At 35.0% G+C, this 25,063-nt stretch overlaps 1 protein-coding gene and 1 long non-coding RNA gene across 12 annotated transcripts in view; one reads left to right on the forward strand and one right to left on the reverse strand.

The window, feature by feature from the left end:
• Window positions 1–25,063, reverse strand: part of Grip (Glutamate receptor interacting protein) — a 256,270-nt gene that overhangs the window by 159,964 nt on the left and 71,243 nt on the right. The window contains exon 2 of one of the 11 annotated variants that reach the window (XM_089073304.1): window positions 15,169–15,248. The exons of the other annotated variants lie outside the window; for them this stretch is intronic. The gene's annotated coding sequence lies outside the window, so the exon portion shown is untranslated. The remainder of the gene's footprint in view (window positions 1–15,168; window positions 15,249–25,063) is intronic. 11 annotated transcript variants of the gene reach the window in all.
• The window catches only part of LOC148937271 (uncharacterized), a 169,978-nt gene that overhangs the window by 69,111 nt on the left and 75,804 nt on the right, over window positions 1–25,063 (forward strand). The gene's annotated exons all lie outside the window — the stretch shown is intronic.

Raw genomic sequence — 25,063 nt, forward strand, 5'->3', positions numbered from 1 at the left:
ACTATTTAATTGACAGATTTGGGTATACCAATCATACATTTTTTTAGCATTGCATATAAAAATTTTTCCGATTTTTCCGATATTTATTTAAATAAAATTTTACTTAGCTTTTCTTAATAAAAAATGATTTTCGATGAAGAATAAACATTTTTTTCTTAAAAAAATTGTTATTTTTATTACAAAAATACTATAATATTTTATTACAAAAATAATACAATATTTTTCATTATATTTTTATTGTTATTCAATTAAACTCCTCTATCTCTCTCTCTCTCTCTCTCTCTCTCTCTCTCTCTCTCTCTCTCTCTCTCCCTCTCTCCTTTTTCTTCCTCTCTCTCACTTTCTCTCCCTCTCTCTCTTTTTCTCTTTCCCTTTCTAATAATTTTTTAAGAAAATTGTTTAAAATCTTCAAGTTTAATAAAAACAAGTTTAGATTTTTGAATTGTAAAACTTTATTGAAATGACGGAAAATAGAATATGAGAAATGGAATACGCAGTTTATACCTTATGTCTATAATGAAAATAAATTCTATTAACTGCAAAGCAAAATTCTTGTAATGAAAATTCATTTACAAGGGATTTGTCATAACTGTCCGGAATCGATTTAATTCTCCTTAAAATATATTATTAAACACAAAAATCCAAGAGATACGTATTTTTTTATATGTGCCCAATCGGAGTTTTAAAAAGTGAAACAACCCCTCAAAGGCTAACTTATATTTTTGATTTCCATCAATTATCAATGAAACGGTGAGATCAATAAAAAAAATGTTTTAGATAAAACTTTTATTATTTCTTATGTACTTTATAACTATGTATTTAGATTTTTTAAAAATTTAATATTTTTGAAACCTCCCCACCTACCCCCACTCCCCATTATTTATGTAATGGAGACATTATTTTTCTTAAGAATAAAAATTGAAGAGACTTTTATGCTAAATTCAATCGTATGTAATAAAATTGTTTTATAAAATCGCATTTTTTAAAAATAACCCGAAACGTCACTATATGCATCGTTTATGCTTTTATGTGCGCTTGCGTGGCAAAATTGTGTTTTTGCTTTATGTATTACAAATAATAATAATAATAATAATAATAATAATAATTTTCATTGTTTTTCTTTAATTATACATATAAAAACATTCACTTCTTTTATTCATTCTTCATATATTTTATCATTATAGTACCTTAAGTTTAAAATCATTTGCTTATAAATGTTTTTGCTTTTCTGCGTTATGTATTACAAATATTAATAGTGATAATAATTTTTATTTGCTTTATTTAATTACATACATAATATAATTATATATATATATATAAACATCTACTTCTTCATTTATTTCTCATATGTTATATTGCTATGATATCTTAAGATTAAAATTATTTTTGTTTACTTACGCTTTTATTTCTTTACACTTTATTTCTTTATCTCTATAGAAATTAATTCCTAATATATTAACTTAATAACATAGTCATTTGTTCATAATAAAATTCATATATTATATTATTATTATTATATTATTTATATCATTCGTTATAGATATCACAATAATGATATTCCATAAAAAAATGCTTTAAACATAATGATCTTTTATCAAGAATATCTTACTATAGTTATATTGTTCCAATTTTCGATGTCACATGTTAAAATTTCTTCAAAATTAAATTTTACTGGATTTTTTTTAATTCTTCCGGTCTTTCATTTGTATATCCACTTTTAAACCACGAATATTTAAATCAGTTGTGATATCGAGTAGATAACTAATTATGTATCAAAGATTCTAATTTTATTATATTATTTGATGTAAATTTACATTACTTTCCAAAAATAAAACAGTGTCAGAAAATTTTTTAGCAAAATTTTTTCAACTCCAAAATCCATAAACATCTAATAGTTGTATTTTCCCTGTAATATCTTTTGGAATTATCTTTGTATTAATGCATTTTTCTGCTGATGTTAAATCGGAAACAATATCGGGACAATGTCCACTCCAAGAATAAATAAGAACACTATCAGTACTAACATTTGGAAAGAAAGCTTCTTGTAACCAAGATTTAAAATGATCTGTACGAAATAATAATTTAAATTAATAACATTAAACTTTATTAGATTGCTAAAATAATTATAAAAAATACAATTGAAATTGGCGTATACCTGCTGTCATTTTACCAGATTTTAATACTTTCACAATAACATTTATTGGTTTTCTTCCACTCTTAGCCCAAACAGACCATTAGCTTTTTGTGTGTAATAAATAAAGAGGATAGCAATCTACCATCACACGATATTATTGGTTGTATCGTGTATGAATGGATTGTCGATGATACAGATTGAACACGCTCTACTGTGTTCATTCCTTGATCAGACAGTGATCTTCCGGAATGGATTCTAATTGAAATCCACTTTGATCTGAATTATAAATATTTTCAGATTCAAACTGTTCAATGAGAGACTTCACTGTTTTTAAAAAATCTTCGATTGTTTTTTTGTAGATCAACTGAATCTTCCAGTGTTTTTCTAGTGACAAACTTTGTAATTTTTCTTGAAACAATTCGATGGGACTTTTTGAATCTTGCTATCCAATTATTAGATGCTTTAAATATAGGATTTAAATTTCCTATTTCTTGTTGACCTTGTAGAGTCCATCTTTTTAAATCAACATCATGAATTACTATAATCTGATTGACCATAGTCTGATTAAACAGCTGCGGTAAATTTGTTATGTGAAAATTGAGAAATATAGAATAATTTTCTCATACGATTTCTATGTGATTGTAATTGTTCTTCTCATCATCTCAATTGACATTCAGATGACACTTTTCTAATTTATGTTGTACGGATTTTAAAAAGTGATTTCTCTTTTTATCATTATCTTCATTGTTGTTTTATCATTATCTTCAGTGTCTTACCAATATCCAACAGCTCGCTTTTTATAAGAACTATCAAAATGCACATTATCACTCAAACTCATAAGTATTTAAATTGTGGCGGCTTGGTGTTGGAGGAGCGTTGTCCACGATATGTAGAATTTTGGTGACGGAAAAAAAGATGTTGGCCGCGGTGGGATTCGAACCTAGGTCCTCAGGTGTATGAGTCTCGAGCGCTACCACTGCGCCATGCGGGCCACGGTTCTTTTTCGTGTATGTTTCTGCTAGGTATTAGTTGTGTGAGCGGGGGACCGCCACAGGACTCCCCCCTTAGTGGACAAGCTCCGAGATTCTTCTCTGTGTGCCCGTTGTCCGGTGTGTGTCTGCCCAGGGAGATATGTGATGCGCGATGTGAGGAGGGCATGTTGCCGCTGCGACTCTTGTGCGCTAGTTGCTTCTCCGTTTGCGTGGGCGAGCCATTTTTGGACATCGACAGTGAGGTTGTGAGCGTAACTTCGACAGTCGAGGGGTGTCCAGTGATTGGCTGTCTGTACCGGTTGCGATGTGGGCTGACCGTATGGACGTCGACAGGGAGATGTGTGAGACACCTCGGCAAGTCGAGCGCGTCCGATGATATTGGCCAAGGAGAAGGCAGAAGGTTGCGGTTGCGTTGCGTTGCATGTGTTGCGTGTTCAAATCACGTCGGCGGTTACCAATTTGTGGCGGCTTGGTGTTGGAGGAGCGTTGTCCACGATATGTAGAATTTTGGTGACGGAAAAAAGATGTTGGCCGCGGTGGGATTCGAACCTAGGTCCTCCGGTGTATGAGTCTCGAGCGCTACCACTGCGCCATGCGGGCCACGGTTCTTTTTCGTGTATGTTTCTGCTAGGTATTAGTTGTGTGAGCGGGGGACCGCCACAAAATTATCTTCGTTTCATGCTCCCTCATCATCCTCAATTATTTCAAAAGTATGCAATTTATAATATTCTTGGAAATCGAGACACATTTCTTCTGTTATTTTCAATCCATCATAATGAAAAATACTATCTAATAATAATTTTTGTGTTGTCTTGAAATGTTTTCTTTCAATTCTATTTTTGCTTCAATTATGGCATTTCCATAAGATATATCGAATTTATGGAGGCCAATAAAAGCCTGACAACATTAATTGGATTAAAAATCATTATTAATTTGTTCTTCTATAGAAATACGTTGAAGCACTTTAACACACTATAACAAAGTGACTTTACTGACTATAACTGCAAATCTGCTAGTATTTATACATTGAATTTATTGATATCTATCTTTAAGAATGCGCTTAAGCTTAAAAAGTGTCGTTTGAAAGATATATATTTCTGATACGAAAGATAAACAATAACATATTTTATGATAATTTTATAATGATGATACGATTAATGAAATTATTATCACTTCTTATATCACAAACATGTATTTTAAAAATAATATTATTACTTAATTTTTACGTTTTTTGACGTGACTTTTCTCAAAACAATAGGAGTATTCTTTAGAATGGATAAATTTGTATTACAAAATAAATGCATCTTAAACAAATTAAAAAATGATTATGCTATGAAGTACGTTTAGAGATTAGTGTATAAAGACAATGTAAACAAATAAGAGTATTTATTCGCGTAAACGAATAAAAATAATTTTAAACTTAAGGTACCATAATGATAAAATATGAAGAATGAATGAAAGTAATGAATGCTTTTATATGTATAATTAAAGAAAAACAATGAATATTATTATTGTTATTATTATTGTTATTATTATTGTTATTATTATTTGTAATACATAAAGTAGAAACACAATTTTGTCATGCAAGCGCTACATAAAAACACAAACGATGCATATAGCGATGTTTTCAGGTTATTTCTGAAAAATGCGATTTTGTAAAATAACTTTATTTTATACGATTGAATTTGGCATAAAATTCCCTTTAATTTTTATTGTTAGAAAAAATTTAAATTACGTAAAAATAATAATGGGGAGTGGGGATAGTTTCAAAAATATTAAATTTTAAAAAATCTAAATACACGGTTATAAAGTACATAAGAAATAATAAAAGTTTTGTCTAAAACATTTTCTTATATATCTCACCGTTTCGTTGATAATTGATGGAAATCAAAAATATAGGTTAAACTTTGAGGGGTTGTTTCACTCCTTAAAATCTGGGCACATATAAAAAACTACGTGTCTCTTAGATTTTTATGTTTAATAACATTTTTCAAGGAGAATCAAATCGATTCCGGATAGTTGTGATAGGTCCCTTGTTAGATGATGTCAATTATTCTCCTATTTGTTCCCTTAAAATTGCTAAATGCTTCATGCAATTCCTTGTATAAATGACTAATTTCTTTCTTTAGATCATTGTTTAAGGCTCGGCTCTCTCGCTATAGCATTGAATTATGACGTCAGAAATGAGAATCAATCAACAACTATTATAGATCTAGGGATTTGATGATTTTTGATAGCTGCGCAGTGTACCGTTATTTCAAGAATTATTTACACTTATTTATACTTATTTACACTTATTTACACTTTTACGTGATCTATTAGACAGATATCTTATTTTCTGATATTTTTTACAAGTTTTAAAGATATAAAAATATCATATTTTTGAAGGAAAAATATAAAATAAAGCTATACGACAGACTCAAGGAACTTTTTATAAATCATTTTCTTTTTCTCTTCTGACGTCAGACTAATCTACGTCACGCCGCGAGAGAACCAAGCCTTAATTTTTGTTAATGAAAATATAGGTCAAAATTATTTTTTTTGCCTTTCTTGTGTTACGTCCAGTGGACTCCACAATTCTTTTCATTCCTTAAAAGCGTTATAAATAATATTTTCTCTTACGTAAGAGTATTGATTTCAACTCTTTTAGTGATAAGATATAAATTCAGAAAGCAAGAAAAAAGAATTGTGACCTCTTCAACTATTTGTTATAACAATTCCTTTAGTTAATGCGCAAAGAATTTTTCTTAACATTATAAATCTTTAAGGTGGATCTGCTGCAAGTCTGAATATCAACCATACAACGGGCACGAGCGAGAGACGATATCTAACGTAAACATCCTATCTAATTCTCGGCTAGCTATCGCAAATTCCTAGTACCAACATCCTTCCTTAATAAGAAGCAGACCCTAGTCAACCTATAAAAATGAAGTTCTTCTGGGGTGCAGCAGCATTTCTCCCTCAACTTTAGCACTTCATTATCGGACATCCTCAGCATTTTTTTTTCTGAGCATTCATTCAGCATCATTCATTCATCCACTAATCCTATTCGTTTTTCTATCTCAGTCTTCAGAATTATAACTTAGAATTAGTGAACCCTAGTCAAACTCTCAGAAGACAATCAAGACTTTCATTTTTAATAACCTCGATCCTAGTCAAACAAAAGTAAGTTTTTCGTTAGTTATTTATTAATCGCAACTTGCGAATTTTCGGATTTCCTTGCTTCATATTACTTAAATTATATTTCTCTTTTCGATTATCTTTTACCTTTCTTTCGATTTCCTTTCTTTCAGTCTCTCTTACCAAGCGGTGCGGACTATTCAAAGCTCCCAGTTGCTTTTCCTTTCTTTTTCCCTCTCTGACTTTTCCTCTTCTTTCTTTTTTACCTCTAATATACGTCACATCTCTCTTTATTTATATATCCTCTTCTGTCATAGTGAATCTGTCAGAAATGGCGGCTTCTCAATCTCGACTCGATCGTACTAAAAGGCGGATCCGTCATCAGTGCGGTTGGACTCGACGAGTGGTTAAATGCAAACTCAAGAAATCTGAACAAATATTAAGAGAAATGATCGAATCCAATCTCATCAACGTCGACTATTTCAGCTCCTGAATTCCCCTCCTTCTACCTTCATAATCGATTCCCGACTTTTCCACAGAACCATTCCAATCAATCTCAATTATCACCGCTCCTGCCTTTGCCTTCGACTTATTCCCCGATTTGTCTACCGACCCAATACAGTGCTTAATTTATGCGTTTGAGCCTAACTCACCTGTACATCATACTGAACCTGAATCTGTTATTGATTTCCAAATCCTCCCGGTCCTTTATTTTCTGATAACAGAAAACCCCTTTTCCGACCTGAAGAGGATTTCTCCGATCTGTTCGATTTAAATCGAGACTATTCCCTTCCTTAATTCTCCAATATGAACATCGTTTACACTTACACATTTATTATTCTTGCTTATATTTGATCCAATGTCAAATTATCGTTTTCATTAAGTTAAATTTATTCATCAAATAAATATTGTATCACCGGGTAGGATCATCGCTCAATTAAATAAATCCTACATTCACATTCTCCCTCGTAAAAATCCTACCCGACAGCCGCCGAACCATTGCACTCGCCATAACACATATGTACATTACTCTTCTTACATTATTTTTCTTGCTTCTTTAAACATGTACATCATTAAGCATATTAAAGAATTAATTTAGACTTTAATTCTCTTTTTTTTTAAACTCATTGTTTCATTTCCCCCATCCTATTGATCACATTATCCTAAAAGGAATTAAATTTTTTGTCGAAAAAACGACTGATAAACACAGTCTATGGAGCAGCGTCATAACGTTCTCTTATCGCTGATCTAATGCCGAGACTTATCAGTGCGCTTTGACTCAAGGATTCACCTGTCAACGCTTAGCAATAGATATACTAGGCTGGTTCTAACCTAGGAGCTCTGAGGAGGGTGCGGGTGTGCGGGGGAGGAACAAAGGGAGAGGGAAGGGGGAAGTCAGAGGCGGTAGGATTCGGTGATATATATAATATATAAACAAGTGGATAGAGAAATAGATAAACAATTACAAAAAGATAATGAAGATGATATAAAGAAAAAATTGCGCGTGGACAGGGCGCGTGGACATGACGTCAGAGGGAGGGGGGTCCGAGCCCGCCGCCGCCGCTGCCGCCCACCATCTCATCTCATCTCCTCTTTTTTTCTTTACCAATTATCTCTCTCTCTCTCTCTCTCTCTCTCTCTCTCTCTCTCTCTCTCTCTCTCTCGTATATCTATTATCTCTCCTATTGCGGCTCTCTCTCTCTCTCTCTCTCTCTCTCTCTCTCTCTCTCTCTCTCTCTCTCTCTCTTATGACGAATGTTATTTTTCGCCTAATTATTTTTATGGTGAGAGGAAAGGATTAAAAGAAATACATGTTTTTTTTGCATATTATATATGTTTATATTTTTAAACAAATTGAATACATTTAAGCATGAAACATTTTTTATTTACATTTTTCTTACATACTAAAAACTAAAGCTCGCAATCGACGAATTGATGTCTTTCGAAGATATCGCAATCGCGTATCACGTTCGGTACTTTCTCGGGATCTGTTACAACAGACGCGATGTTGGAGAATTGCGTATACTTCGATCGTATCGATGAATCTAACGAGTCGATCGAACGTCACATCGATAGCTACATTCGTTCAGATCAAATATTCGGCGTAACGTCGATTCGATGCATACGTTCAAAGATTCAAGATGTACGAGTGTAATGTCGTTCGTCAGGCAAACTCTGACGGTTAACGGTCCGACGCTTATAAAATTGTCTTTGTAATCGTTTCGCAGCAATTTATAAATATTCCATCGCTGCTCAGCGAGTCCTTTCCACGTTTCGACAGTATCAATTCCTGTCCCCGATGATCTCCCAAAGCGATCTCCACGTAACTCGGTGGACCAACGTTGATTCCAGTTTCCAAAAATTTGTAACCCATTAGAGTGTAACGTCTGTTCAGTAAGCGCATCGCGCGACGTTCCACCGAAATGCTGTAGAAATTAAATAAATATTGGAAAAAAAGAGAGAAAAAAATAAAAAATGCAGTTGAAACTTACGCGTTACGTTCCTTCTTTTGTTTTTCGTACGGTGCGCTGCTTCCTTTGGCGAAATACATTGAGTGTTGACCGTTTGTACAAACGAATGGAGGAGCGGAGTACTTTTCATACAGATCGTTCGATAGAGGACTGATCCGCGTAAATTTTTGATGGCAAACCATTAATCCCTCCCTCCCCCCCTCCTCCGCTCATCCTCTTCTCTCCTCCCTTTTTCTAGGAATTTCATTGTTATGATCAACATGTAGCGACATATTCGCAAAGAAGCGTGACGTATTCAAATTTTTTTTCCAGGAAAAAAGCTGTGATAAGATGGCTTTTCGTGGAAATCGACGTACGTGTCGCGAAGTGTTAAGAAAGAAGCGGCAATAATCCGATTGCTATAAACAAATTGCGATTCGGGGAGACCTACGATGATGCTCTGATTTAGACAAAAGGGCAAAGAAACTGTAGATGATATATATATATATATATATATATATATATATATAATGGGTCATGGGGTGTGCAGAATCACAGTAGATGGAAGTCTAATGTGAGAGAAACAAATAATTGACTATGTGAATATTGTGATTTGACAATATGGAAGAAGACATCGCAAATATAATGGACGAAATGTTTGAAGAAGAAATGAACATTAATGTTGAAAATATTGACATGAATATTGAAGACGAAGGTGAAGATGAAGAATACGTATTGTCTGACGACAGGGATTACCTGAGTGATCAGAGTGAGGAGTTTACGGATTATGTGGAGAAAATTGTTAAACGTTCGGAACTCCTTGCACTGAATGATAATAAAAAACATTGTACAATACAATTTTACTATTCGACGGGTGGTGCACTAATTGTATGTGCCGAATACATGGTTCGTCTGGCGGACACTGATTGGAATAATATATGCCATTAGGAAGCATGAGATAAATACTCTTGACGCGCTATACGATCGATTTTGCTCCAATTGTAATCAGTCCATATATGTAACAATGTGCCATGTAACATGTGCCCAATTTGCATCGCGTAAGAAAGACAATATTATGGACAAATCACGTGCAAGTGTTCAGTGGGGACGTAATATAACATATAAAAAAATATAACATATAAAAAAATTGGAACACCTAGAGCGAGTGGAACGCGAGCTGCTGGAACAGTGCAACCAGATCGTTACCTTGGTGGAGTGTTTCGCGTGGCTACAACGATGCGACAAGTGCATCCATCGAGTGCAACTCGAAGAACTTAGCCGTGTTAGGCATTCTCGATTCACCGTTGCAAATAGACAATTTGCGGTGGCAAGGACGCACGACTCGCGGGTGCAAAGGTACAATTAGAAAGACGTTTCGTGCACGTTGGTGGCGAGTACGCGAATAGAGACATTGGATCTCTCGTTTGGCGCGAGATTGATACGGCGTTTGAAAGCCGTATATTGACAGGTGCGGTGATTAACGTGGACTATATCGAGCCGTGACGATTTTTGGAAGACGCTGGTGGTAATGCTCGAGCGAGTGCGAGACATTGTACAAAGACATGATAGTGTGAAAGTGAACACCACGTTCAATGACGAGTTTGTGACGGGCAATAAACGCACCAATAAATATATAAACACGAAAAACTATGAACTCTTTCGAGTGTCAAATTTGGACAAGTGGTACGAGCAGCACGTCATCGAACCCAAGTTGGCATCACTCGAAGAGTTCCAAGAACAGTGAATGGGCCCTGTCACATATATTAAATTTGACAATTAATGTGAATTAATGAATAAATATAATCCAATGCACGCGGGATGTTACATCGAATTGCCGCGGGAAATTATGTTAAAGCGAGCGGTGATCAACGTACGTCCAAGGACAATGCGTGTTTCGCGTGGTCGGTGGTCGCGGCTTGTATCTGGTCGAAAGGCATACGGATCGGTAATTGTTGTATTGCATTATACGACAGTGTTAAATCTCCAGTTAAATCTCCAAGACATTACGTTTCCGATGACGTTGAATCAGATTAAAAGAACATCTCAACGATATTTCAATCGACGTCTACGGTATCAAGGAAAAAGAGATACTTCCGAGAAACGGTTGACAGATGATGGAGAAGAAGATGGAGAAACATGCAAATCTATTATACGTGCAGGATCCGCGAGACGGCAACGCGGGACACTTCGCGTACATCAAAGACTTGTTTCGCCTTGTGAGCTCGCAAATAAACAAAAAAGAACACTTTTGAAGAAATACTTTTGCGACCGGTATGTATTTTAACAAATTTTATTATTTCTCTTATAAAATTGTTTATTAAATACTAAAAAATCATATTTTTCGTTTGCAGATGTCATTACTTCAGTTCGTCTAAAAAATTGCAGTCACATACAACGGACTGCGAAAAGATGAACAATTGCGCCATCCGACTGCCGAGCGAGGACGACAAGTGGCTCGAATTCAAGAACTACACAAATAAGGAACGACTTCCTTTTGTCATTTACGTGGACTTGGAGTGCGTATTACAATGAACGGAACGGGCAGAGAAGGAAGACGCGTACACTTATCAGCAGCACGAGGTATTTATTATAGCATCGGATATTACGTGCTCGTACGACGACGCGTTATCGGTATATCGTTATCGCGATTTCGTCGCGGCGAAGACTGCGTTGCGTGGTTCGTTCGGCAACTCGAAGACTTGGCACATCAAGTAAAAATTCTGTTATCCGCGAATGTCCTTATGGAAACGTTGTCAAGAGAATAGTGGGAAGCATATCGTAGCGCGATATGACGCGTTGTCAGATTTATGAAAAACCATTTGCGTCGGACGACACGCGGGTACGCGATCATTGCCACCTTAACGGTCGTTATCGTGGTCCCGCGCATTCAAATTGTAATCTAAATTATAAAGATTCATATTGTATTCCCATAGTATTTCACAACTTATCCGGTTATAACACTTTGTCATCATGGAAATAACTACGGCGTTCGAAGGCAGAATCGACGTGCTGCCGATAACAAAAGAAAAATACATCTTGTTTACAAAACACGTTAAAAATATCGCCGAGAAATCAGATTCACGAAATTGCGTACGACTGCGGTTCATAAATTCGTACAAATTTTTAAATACCAGCCTCGATAAATTGGCACCTTTTTTAACTAAAGAAAAATTGAAAATTTTACGTTCCGAATTTTTCACGTTATTAAACGAAGATTTTGACTTGTTGATGCGCAAAGGTGTCTTTCCCTACGAATACGTGGATCACGCGGACGAGTTGCGCGGACGAGGACACGCGCTTACCACCACGCGAATCATTCTATAGTTCGTTGACCGGTGATACGGTGTCAGAGAACAATTACGCGAACGTCTGGCAGTGGTTCTCCACTGAAACTCTAGGCGAGTATAGCGATCTTAGTATTTAAAAACCGATGTCTTGTTATTGGCCGACGTTTTTGAAAATTTCCGCGAAAGTTGTATCAAAAGTTACAGTCTCGATTATCCCGCTCATTATTACATTGCCAGGTTTCACGTGGGATGCCATGCTGAAATATACGCGTGTAAAATTTGAGTTGCTCACCGACATCGATATGGTTATGTTTATCGAGCGCGGTATACGCGATGATCTCAGTCAATGTTCCGACAGATACGCGCAGGCCAATAACAAGTACATGCGTTCGTATGACCCGTCGAAACTATCGTCATATTTGATGTACTACGGCGTGAACAATCTGTATGGATGGGTGACCGATGTCAACCGCTGCTCTATGCCGAATTTCGATGAGTTGAAGACGTTGCGAACTTTGACGCGAGCGCGATCGCTCCAGATTCATCTACGGGTTATATTCTCGAGGTCGATCTCAAGTATCCGCATCTCGAATATCTGCACGATCGACACATTGACCTATCTTTCTATCCGAATAGAAGCGCAATAAACTACTCGGCACGCGGCAGGATAAACATCTCGCGACGTTATATGATAAGAAGCGGTACGTCATCCAACCTGCAGCAATGTACGCGCCACGGTCTTCGTATCGCAAAGATACACCGCGTACTACAATTTGCTCAATTCACCTGGCTCCGCGATTACATCGACCTCAATACACACTTTAGAACGTGCGCGAAAAATGATTTTGAGAAAAATTTGTACAAATTAATGAATGCTTGATGCAATCTCTCCTGTCGCGCACCAGAAGGATTATTTGTATATTTGCCAATGGCGTTGGAGCCAATTGGCATGTTGCCGCTGCAGTCCGACCTGCATTGAGAGACTAGGACCATCATCTCTCTGGAGTATCGATCGTGGAGATTCGAGAGAATACATATATATATGTATATTGTAATATATGTATGTATGTGTATCATTGTATTGTTGACGTGTTATTCTAAACACGTTATTTGCGATAAATATCATCACATGTCTCGGTAATCGAAGAGATAAGATGCCTGCCCGGTAAGCATCCAGATTCGATTCCTGGCTGAGGTGATATTTTTTCGCAAAATAATTACGAGTTTTCACGACTGGTTCGTGGTCGGGTCCCGCCATGACGCACATCCTTCCTTCTTATTTGGGTACGTAGTATTCGATAAAACAATGGAAAATGTTTGAAATCATGTGGATGTAAAATTGATAACAAAATAGGATGGACGGTATGGTGCGGAGGCAATAATCGCGAAACCAAATTTCCATAGCCGCAGCGTCTTTGCGGAAAACTTAATCGCCGTCGAATCGCGTAAACTCGAGATGAAATTCGATAAGCCGATTTATGTGGGTATGTGTATACTCGACATATCGAAAATTTGCTTGTACGAATTTCATCACGAGTCACCGCTGTATCGCGACAAATGTAAGATCATGTACACCGACACGGACAGTCTCATATATCACATCGAGTGCGATGACGTGTACGAGACGATGAAACGCGATATCGCTAGATTCGAGTGATTATCCGCCGGACAACGTGTACGGAATATCTCTCATGAATAAAAAAGTATCCGGCCTAATGAAGGAAATACGAAAATAACGGTGCGATAATGAAGGAATTCATCGGACTCAGAAGATGTACACGGTGAAGGTTGACGGTAAAAAGGATACCAAAAAGACGAAAGGTAAAAAGTAACGTCGTAGCGCGAACAATAACGTTCGACGATTACACGCGATGTTTGAATGAAAAGATCGAAATAACTCGTTGCCAGTCATGTATTATATAGATCCAAGTTACATCCAGTATATACAGTATCCGAGTCAAAAATCGCTCTGAATCGATGACAAACGATACATCGTACCGGATTCGACGGAAACGTTATCGTGGACATTGGCGGATTCCATTGTATATATATATAAAATATGTATATGTAATATATATGTATATGCAATGTACATATATTTTTATATTTTTTTATATAGTTTATATATATGTATGCATGTATGTATGTATGTACGTATGTACGTATGGATGATGCGTCATAGACCATAGACTGCGATGGGACGACGGAACAATTCCATACAGCAAAGCTAAGTGTTTGATTACAAAGGCTGTGCACGGAACGAAAGATGATGACAACGACGACGACAATGCTTGTATATGTCAAGGGACACGAAAAACGACAATGGTTGTAGAATCTACTGGACGATGAGTGAGAGTGCGTGTACATCGAGACTCAGGATACTGATTACGAAGATGTAGATTCTCTGAATAATCTGAACGCTGATAATACTATGCGATGTGAATATCATTATACTAATTGCGCTTTACAAAATGTATTTAAATTGTTTAATTGGTGGTCAGATAATCATGAATAAAATAAATATGATATACGAATTATGTTTTTTTTTATTTCTTTCCCTTGTGTTGATAATATTCTAACGATCGACGTACTGTTTCTTATCATATAGAGAAATTTATCTTGCCGCGGTGACTCATCGCACGTCGGGCAGAAATGTAGGTCAGTGTGTCGGTCATGACAAAGAAATTGAATCACAATTTAAAAAAGTGAAAACTTTTTTTTTAATATATTAATATTTATTTAATGCAAAAATAAATCCTGATAATGAAATTTTATTTATTCTATGCATTCGTTTGCGGATCTTTGTTAATTATTTAACTATTTAATTATTCAAAGTAATCCGCGTTATGAGAATATCCTGTATCCTGTAGACAAAAATTTCATCAAATTTCTTCATCATCTTCATATGAACGTAAATCAAAAAGTATCTGCAAATAAATGCGTCCTCGCGAGTAATTTCTTTCCATAAAAAGTGTAAATACTCCTTGTGTTGGCGACGCTGATACCGTATTCACCGCCGATGATTAATATTCATAAAGCCATTAATTTTGATATCATATATGTACAAAACTACAAAAAATAATTAAAAAATCTCAATTTCACAATTCATAAAATACATCACATATCAAATAAAGGAAAAATGAAAAAAGAGAGAGAAAAAGAAAAAAGAAGAAAAGGTTACGTACCCCATTTGGCGTATCTGAATTTTTATAAGATTCCTTACTTGCATAGTTTCCACAATTAAGATACCATCGAGATATAATGTCTGTCAAATTACAAATATTGAGTTTAATATTTTTACAATATTGAGTTTAATAGTTTAAACATTAGAAAGACACATGTGAATAAATATACGTACTGCTTCAATTGGATAAGTAATTTTTAATAAATCTCTAATATAAGCTAAATAATCAAATTCCTACGATGCTTTTTCACTTGCCATTTCTTTTCGTTGAGCGTTAGACCCTATGCGATATTTTTGCGTTTTTTTTTGTATGCAATCGCACCGGCTTTCTCTCACATTTGATTCCGTCTACTGTGATCCTGCACACCCCATGACTCATTATATATATCATCTTTCTTTGTCCCTTTGTCGAAATCGGAGCATCATCATAAGTCTCCCCAAATCGCAATTTGTTTATAGCAGCCGAATTATCGGCGCTTCTTTCTTAACACGTCGCGACACGCTGATAATATTATGCGATGCGGATCACTATACTGCGCTTTACAAAATGTATTTAAATTGTTTAATTGGTGATCAGATAATCATGAATAAAATAAATAAATATGATATACGAATTATGTTTTTTTTTATTCCTTTCCATTGCGTTGATAATATTCTAACGATCGATGTACTGCTTCTTAGCGCTGCGAGAAGTTTTTATTTTGCCGAAGTGACTCATCGCGCGTCGGGCAGGAATGTAGGTCAGTGTGTCGGTCATGCACAAGGAAATTGCATCACGATTTAAAAAGTGAAAACTTTTTTTTATTCATATTTTTTATATGACACTTTACATTTTTTTTCATATTTTTTATTCATATATTTTTTTTTACATGATTTGTTTGATACAAATATTTAATAATTGATTAATTGATTAATTGATTGCTTAATAAATTGATGAATTGATTGATTAATTAATTAATTAATTGACTGATTAATTGATTAATTAATTGATACCAAGGTGCTCTCTTCTTTTTTTTTTCTTTTTCATACGCGGCTGACGAAACAGTACCACATTTTCTATAATACTTTCGATGATTGCAAGAGAACAATTCATCATCATCATCATCATCATCATCATCATCATTGAATACATTATAACAATCGTTTTCATGGAAGTTTATCATGTACTGCTGTTGTCTAATGATGTCGATCGGTTTGTCCTTTGCATAGAGGACTTCTATTAATAAGTTGTACGCGATTTCTCGGTAGTGATGATATACACATGCCTTCAACAATATTTTGGGTGAAATCCAAAATTGAAGTGGGAATCGAAGGCTGCGTCTCTTTAGATTGTTGGAAGTCAGGGTGTAATGTCTTCTTAAAAAATAATCTATCACGTTCACTGGTGAATAAGCCGTCACATTCCGTAGTGGAGAAGATGTTAATTCTTCGAGTGGATGGCACCTCATCATTATCGATTAATCTCGTATCACATTATTGACAACGACTCGATATCTTAGAAGTTCTCGCCATTGTAACGCAACAAAATTTTTTTGGAATATTATCCCTATATAAAAAAAGATTCAAAAAAACTATGAGTCATCACATATATATATATATATATATATATATATACCTCATTATATTTTATAATATATAAAATATCATAACTAACCTTCTTATCAATATGGACAGAAGTGAAGCACTGTTATAAATATCAATCAATGCGATTTGCACTTTGCGTTTTTGTATACAATCACGTTTTTTTTGTATGCATGTCAACTTTTTCTCTCACATTTGATTCCGTCTGCTGTGATCCTGCACACCTCATGATCCATTTTATATATATATATATATATATATATATATATATATATATATATATATATATATATACCAGGTGTATGCATAAGTTTTTTCCGGTTTAACTAAGAGATGTCGCCAGCGAAAAGTACGCAGCGTATTAATTTGACACATACATCATTTTGTTCGTCTGACATTTAAAACTACAAACACACACAAGTTGAGTCCGCCAAAAACTAGCGTCTTTGTTTTATCGTTCAGTGATCACATCGAGTTTTGTGCCTGAAAAAGAACATTTGCGGCACGCATTGCTTTTTTTATTTAATCAAAAGAAAAAGGCTGTTGAAAGTCATCGTTTGCTGGTAGAAACATATGGTAAACACGCTCCATCGATGTGAGACATGGTTTCGACAATTTAAAAGTGGTGATTTCAATGTGAAAGACAGTGAGCGCTCTGGTAGACCACAAAAATGCGAAGACGAGCAATTGCAGGAGTTATTGGATGATGACCCAACTCAAACTCAACGGCAATTAGCAGAAGCATTACATGTATCACAAGAAACAATCAGCAGACGTTTACGAGCAATGGGAAAGATCAATAAACTCGGTAAATGGATCCCACACGATTTGAATGAACGTCAAATGGAAAATCGCAAAGTCATTTGTGAAATGCTGCTTCAACGCCACGAAAGGAAAGCATTTTTGTATCGAATTGTGACGGGTGACGAAAAATGGATTTATTTTGAAAACCCGAAGCGGAAAAAATCGTGGCTTTCACCTGGCGAAGCCGGTCCATCAACACCAAGGCCAAATCGCTTCGGCAAGAAGACCATGCTCTGAGAATGCTCTGTGTCTGGTGGGACCAGAGCGTATTGTGTATTATGAACTCTTGAAGCCCGGCGAAACCGTTAATACACAACGCTATCGCCAACAAATGATTAATTTGAACCACGCATTAATCGAAAGACGACCGGAATGGGCCAGAAGACATGGCAAAGTGATTTTGTTACACGACAATGCGCCGTCTCACACAGCAAAACCAGTAAAAGACATCTTAAAATCGCTTGGATGGGACATCCTTCCGCACCCGCCGTACTCCCCAGACCTGGCGCCATCTGACTATCACCTCTTCGCATCAATGGGGCACGCGCTCGCAGAGCAGCACTTCAGCAATTTCGAGGAAGTTGGAAAATGGCTCGACGAATGATTTGCCGCAAAAGACAAGCAGTTTTTCTGGCATGGTATTCATAAATTACCTGAAAGATGGGCGAAATGTGTAGAAGCTGATGGCCAATATTTTGAATAAAAAAAAAATTAATTTCCCTTGAAAATTACGTGTCTTTTTTTACTAAAAAACCGGAAAAAACTTATGCATACACCTGGTATATCATTTACAGTTTCTTTGTCCCTTTGTCTAAATCGGAGCATCATCATAGGTCTCCCCGAATCATAATTTGTTTATAGTAGCCGGATTATCGGCGTTTCTCTTAACATGCTGCGATACGTTCAATCATCAGTCTAAATCGGAACATCATCATAGGTCTTCCCGAATCGCAATTTGTTTATAACAGCCGGATTATCGGCGCTTCTCTTAATCGCCGCGACAAGTACGCCGATTTCTAGGAAAAAGCCATCTTTCGTGGCTCTTTCTAGAAAAAAAAGCGACGGCCCCTATGTTCTCATATATTTATCATCACGTTCAATCTCATGCAATGAGTCTTGTAGCGGCATATTGGCAGTCATTGAAACGTCTTCGCAATGGCATCACCTTGGCAATAATTTTGTGCGCGAAGAATCGCCGGTGCGCGAAAAAAAATTGCTTTTGCGTGAAGAAATTTTATTGAAATGTCTTCGTAATGGTATTAGCACCCGGTATTATCCATGCAGAGTACAACGACGATATTTTTGTGATAAATGTGGAGGAACAGTATATTTATTACATTCACAACAACCTCTCGTTGATATTGTGTAACTGCCATGGTCAGTAGAATTATACGAATTTATTAGTTCATTGACTTCGGAGAATGAGGAGGAGGAGGAGGAGGAAGAAGAAAATTATCCAGAAGATGAAGTCCCCTCTGCGAGTTAATCCCGCGGAATGTGGATGAAGTTCCCCTCCTGCGGGTAATCCGGAGAGGGATATAAAATTATTTCTTGAATTGTTAAACATTTCTTTTGTGTATTTTTTAAAGTGACATTTTCATGGATTGTTAAACATTTCTTTTTGTATGTATTTTTAAATGAAATAAAAAGGAAGGGTGTGCGTCACGACGGGGCCCGACCACGAACCAATCGTGAAAAACTCGCAATTATTTTGCGAAAAAATACTATCTCAGCCAGGAATCGAATCTGGATCTCTTGCTTACCAGGTAGGCATCTTATCCTTTCGACTACCGAGGCATGTGATAATATTTATCGCAAATAACGTGTTTAGAATAACACGTCAACAATACAATGATACACACACACACACACACACACACACACACACACACACACATATATATATATATATATATATATATATTACAATATACATATATACATGTATTCTTTCGAATCCCCACGACCGGTACTCCAGAGAGATGATGATCCTATTCTCTCAATGGATGCAGGTCGGACTGCAGCGGCGACACCCTCCAACGCCATTGGCAAATATACAAATAATCCTCCTGAAGCACGACAGGAGAGATTGCATCAAGCATGGCTCGAGCCCCCGAATAAGAAGGGAGGGTGTGCGTCGTGACGCACACCCTCCCTTCTTATTTGCTTTTAATATATATATATATATATATATATATATATATTACGTATATTACAATATACATATATACATGTATTCTTTCGAATCCACGACCGGTACTCCAGAGAGATGATGGTCCTATTCTCTCGATGGATGCAGGTCGGACTGCAGCGGCGACACCCTCCAACGCCATTGGCAAATATACAAATAATCCTCCTGGAGCACGACAGGAGAGATTGCATCAAGCATGGCTCGACATTTTTTCTTGGATTGTGACATTTCTTTTTGTATTTGTATTTTTAAGTGACATTTTTTTTACTCTTGTATAACCCCAACCTGGTAAGTCTTTTTTAATTTTTTCTTTTTTTATTTTTTACTCGGCGGCAGTAGCGGCGGCGACGACGGCGGCAGGCCCGGGCCCCCCGTCTGACGTCATGTCCACGCGCCCTGTCCATGCGCAATTTTTTCTTTATATCATCTTTATTATTTATCTTTTTGTAATTGTTTCTACTTCTCTTGTATCTACTTCTCTATCTACTTGTTTATGTTACCGAATCCCACCGCCTCTGACTTCCCCTCCCCTTTCCCCTGCGCCCTCCGTTCCTCCTGCACATTCGCATCCTCCTCGGAGCTCCTGAGTTAGAACCGGGTTAGTATACCTATTCTTAGCCTTTGAGAGAGCAACTGTTCTATCGCTCCCATTTATATTCCATTCATTTTTAATCTTAATTCTCAATTTTTTAATTTTCTTTGAGCTGGACATAACAGAACTCATAAAAGTTTTGGGGGATCGTCTGGGATCAAAAGTACCATCTTGAGAAGTGGGAATGACCACGAGATCTAATTCAGATAAGGCTAAAGTAGATAAACTCTACAAATTTGCCTTAAAAAACAAAGCAAGATCGAATTCCAAAACGAATATACAAGATATACCATACACTTCTACTCCAAGAACCTTTGAATCTGATCCTAAACACATCATCTTTTCCTTGGATGAAACGATAATTTCGAGAGATAAATTCGTGACTGTTCTTGGGTCGCCCGAAGATTTCGCTGCTTCCGACGACATCACATTACGGACAAATATATTTGATAATATTATAATAATCTCGATGGCAAATGGTAATCAAGAAAATAAAATTGAAGATCTAAAAATAGCTCATCTTAATCCTTTCACTACTATAAAATATGCAGTTGATGTCTTATTTTGATAGTATAAATATTTCAATAAATTATCGAAGATTGTGAAGAATCTATAAATCTATACTGCTGGATGAAACTGAACCGCAATTTACGAAAATAATTAGAACTAATCGATGAAGCGCGTCGTACTTTCAAAATCAGAATTTTTATAACATATCTCAATTAATTAAATGTTTGAAACAAATTTATGGATCAATTAAAAATGTTTATCAACTTCAAAGAGAACTAGATTGTCTTTACCAAAAATGATGAAGATGTTATAAAGTATGCTAACAGAGTAAAACCGCTAGAAAAACAAATATATTAGAAGCTTACAAAAATTCAAGAAACACTCTTTCAGATCAAAATATAAAAACATCTTTAGAAAAAGATATATGCGAATGTTTCATTAGGGGTCTGAAATCCAAAATTGAGCAAAAAACAACTAGAAACTTAAACGTGCAAAAAACTGTATGACGCGCTAAGGAAATACAGTTCTGAGTGGTAACAGATTTGTGACAAGGAGCCGACCTTCATCTAGGCTAGACAAAACAACGAGAATAAGACGCACGTGAAACATGTCAGTTACGTCGAAAGGAAGGTCACTATGTCTTTAATTGCAGAAAATTAAATCTGATTCCTCAACAATCGGTTGGGAACCAGCAGTTTGGGAAATGAAATTCTAATATATCAAATTTGTAAGAAACGTGGACACAGCGCTGATAAATGCCGGCTTCGTGATTCTCAATCACGTCAATCGATAAATGTAATACGCGAAAATATCATCGTTTGCAATTATGTTCTAAAACCGATCACAATGCGAAAACTTGTGGAACAAATAATAATGTAAAATCTCAATTCAATAAACAAATTGTCAATGATAGACCGTTGTTGTGATAAACCGCAAATCATTTTTGGAAAAAACAAAACAAACAATGAGTCACGGATAATACGAATAAAATTGTATGTCAAATTTGCAATAATTTCGATCATATTGCCAAAGATTGTCGCTAAAATTTAATCAACGAGTCAAAAAATTCTTTAAATTAATCGTTATTGTAAAGAACAAGGATATCTTTTTGAAGATTGTCAATTAAGAATCACAAGTAGCAATCATAGAAAATTAAATAATCCGGAAAACTCCAACGGCCCCTTGAAGACGGGTGCAAAACGGAGCTGAAAAGGCCTCACATCTAACCAAGCTTCAAGAAATCAAGTAAAGAGAAATACCAGAGAGATACGCTCGGTAATCGTAAACCTCGATAAACATAACCGTGCCTACCGTTCAAGTAAATATTCGTGATATAAATCCTGGCGTAACTTTAATGTTAGATACCGATTCCGGACCGAATATAATTAAAGAAAATTCAATTATCAGAAAATGAAACGATTAATTACAAAAATACTTCAAAATTAAATGGCACAAATAATTGTCCTTCATATATACCCCCGCAGAAATTACTTTAACTCTTTTCGATAAACTGGTAAATTTTCACATAATATCGGAAGATTTTCCAATTTTGCAATCCGATATATTAGGTGATGATTTCTTTAAACAAATAGTTAAAATTTGATGCACAAAGGTATATAAAAGTATACGTATCTGGAATTAACGTGCCATTTCTCTCACCGGGAACTATAGTGGCACCATTAAGATCAAAATCATTATTTTTTGTAAGAGTGGACAATCCCGACATTAAAGTGGGATATATACCGAAATTAAAATTAACTCACGGACTTTATCTAGGAGAGTTGTAGAAAATGTCTCAGGAAAAGTATACTTGAACATCATAAACATTCTGGACGAGGAAGTGGAAATTCCGTAAATCTTAAACCGCTGAATGAAATGTTTGAAATCTATAAAACCTATGAATAGAAATGCTAAACAATCAGAAAGAATCAACCGAATCACAAGCAAATTTGTATCCTGAAAATTTTGAAATTAATAATACTAATATTCTTGATGAAGAATTACAAGATAATAATAAATATGAAAGTGTGAACGAAGAAGAGGATCAAATTATAAATATAGGATGATGAAATATTTACTGAAAATGAAAACGAAAAAATAAATATAATGGAAGAAATTATACATAAAAATCTTGAAAAACTTGAAAGCTTAATCAACAAATCTGAAATTAACAAGAAACCAAAAATTAAAAATAAAAGCAAAGCTAAAATGAGAGGAAATTAAATATAAAAATTTAAATAATTTTAATCTAGATACTCAATGAGAGGGAAGTTATCAAATCTCCGCTGAGATCAATCGATCAAAATCCTTGGATAGGGAAGTTATCAAACCTTGTCCAAAAATTTAAATAATCTTAAAAATCTTGAGAGCGAAAATACCAAACCGTCTCAAAAAATATTTTTGGAATTGCAAAGAAAAGTTTTCGCATATTCCTCTAGCAATTTCCAGCTCCATCGGTTGCAAGAAGGGAAGCTCACTACGTAATTCGACACAATCCTATCTAGAGAAGATTAAAAATAAGAACTCCTCGCCTCAATTAGAAAATACTAAATTTTCGAGAAAAGGGAAAGTCCTCGAAAGAAATAAATAAAGAAATAAAAACCTCTTGAATTACTATCGAAGAGCTTATAAAAAAAACAAATGTAATTAATTTGAATAAAATAAAATTACAAAATAATATCGAAGAAAATGTAAATATATACGACATATTTGTCTAATTTTTGTTCATTATTTGATTTTCCTAAAAAAATAAAATATGTTTAAACAAACAATGTAATAAATCAAAGTAAGTTTTAAAGAATAGGATAAAAAATGGCAATACTTTTTCTCGGTGGGCATGATCTTAAGCAGTTAATAATTTTTTTTTTTAATTTATTCATATAATTCAAGAATTGTTGCTTAAATTGCAAATTACATGAGTTATTTTTAACAGACTTTTTAACAGACTTACAATGTAATTATTCAAAATCGTAGCTAAATTCGCTTTAATAAATCGACAATTAAATTTGAAATTGATCATCTCCTTTCTCCTCATAAAGATAACGGCATGCAATTTGCAATTAATTGTTCTTGAATTTATATACGAGTAGTTCGAAAAATTCTCGACCTGACATAGAAAGAACGCAAATTTGACCAAATGGCTATAATAGTTTTCAAGTATGATCCTTTAGATGGCGTGCTGCAAAACAGATTTGTGAAATTTTATTATTTTATTTGTTTTTACATGTTGATCGAGGAAAGACGTACGTTTTCCCATTTTCTAAAAAATGGAAAGTTGAAATTCGAGTTATAAATTCGAATTATAAATTATTTCGTTTTAAAGAGTTTAACTTCGATTAAAATTCAAAAGGAATTAGATTCCACATTAAAAGAGTCCTGTCCTTCGTTTTCGACTGTTAAAAAGTGAGGAGTTGAATTCAAGTGGCCGTCCATTGCAGATGATGAACGCTTGGAACGCCCAAAACGACCAACGAAAACGTATCAAAAATTTATAATGCCATTTTGAATGACCGCCGATAAAGATACGCGAGCTTGCTGACATGACTAGCATCTCTATAGATCATACTCACAATATTTCGCAAGAAGTTTTGGAAATGAAAAAGCTCTCCGCTCGATGGGCGCCACGATTGACAGTGAACCAGAAGCGTGTTCGCATGAACGTTTAAAAACATTAAGAATGTTTGGATTTGTTTAAATGTGATTCTACGGAGTTTTTTCGGCGTTTTATAACAGTAGATGAAACATGGATTCATCATGGTTGTTCGGCTATGAATTCATTATTTAAGGAATCATCATCATGGATTGATGATGATTCCTTAAATAATGAATTCATAGCCGAACAACTTATTTTGCGGAGTTAGATAAATCTTATTATACTGAGGGGATTAAAAAGTTAGAAAATCGATGGACGAAGTGTATCGCACTGCAAGATAACTAGGTTGAAAAATAAAAAAAAAATTTCTGGAAAATCTTGCGTTTTCCTTGTTAGAAAACTTTTCGGATATAACTATCCTCGTATATAAATTAAAAAAAATTATTAAGCACTTAAGATCATAGTCATTAAAAATAATGCTAAATATTAATCCTGTTATTGATAATACATTTAATTATTCTTATATATTTCATTATTAGAATTATTAGAAATTAATAGCTACAATTTTTTATATAAAAATTAAAATTTTCGTAAAAATGAAGATTAAGGGACCATTCTCCAATGGC

The sequence above is a fragment of the Pogonomyrmex barbatus genome, unplaced genomic scaffold (genome assembly GCF_055798465.1).
Source record: "Pogonomyrmex barbatus isolate J1 unplaced genomic scaffold, ASM5579846v1 scaffold15, whole genome shotgun sequence".
Taxonomy (NCBI): domain Eukaryota; kingdom Metazoa; phylum Arthropoda; class Insecta; order Hymenoptera; family Formicidae; genus Pogonomyrmex; species Pogonomyrmex barbatus.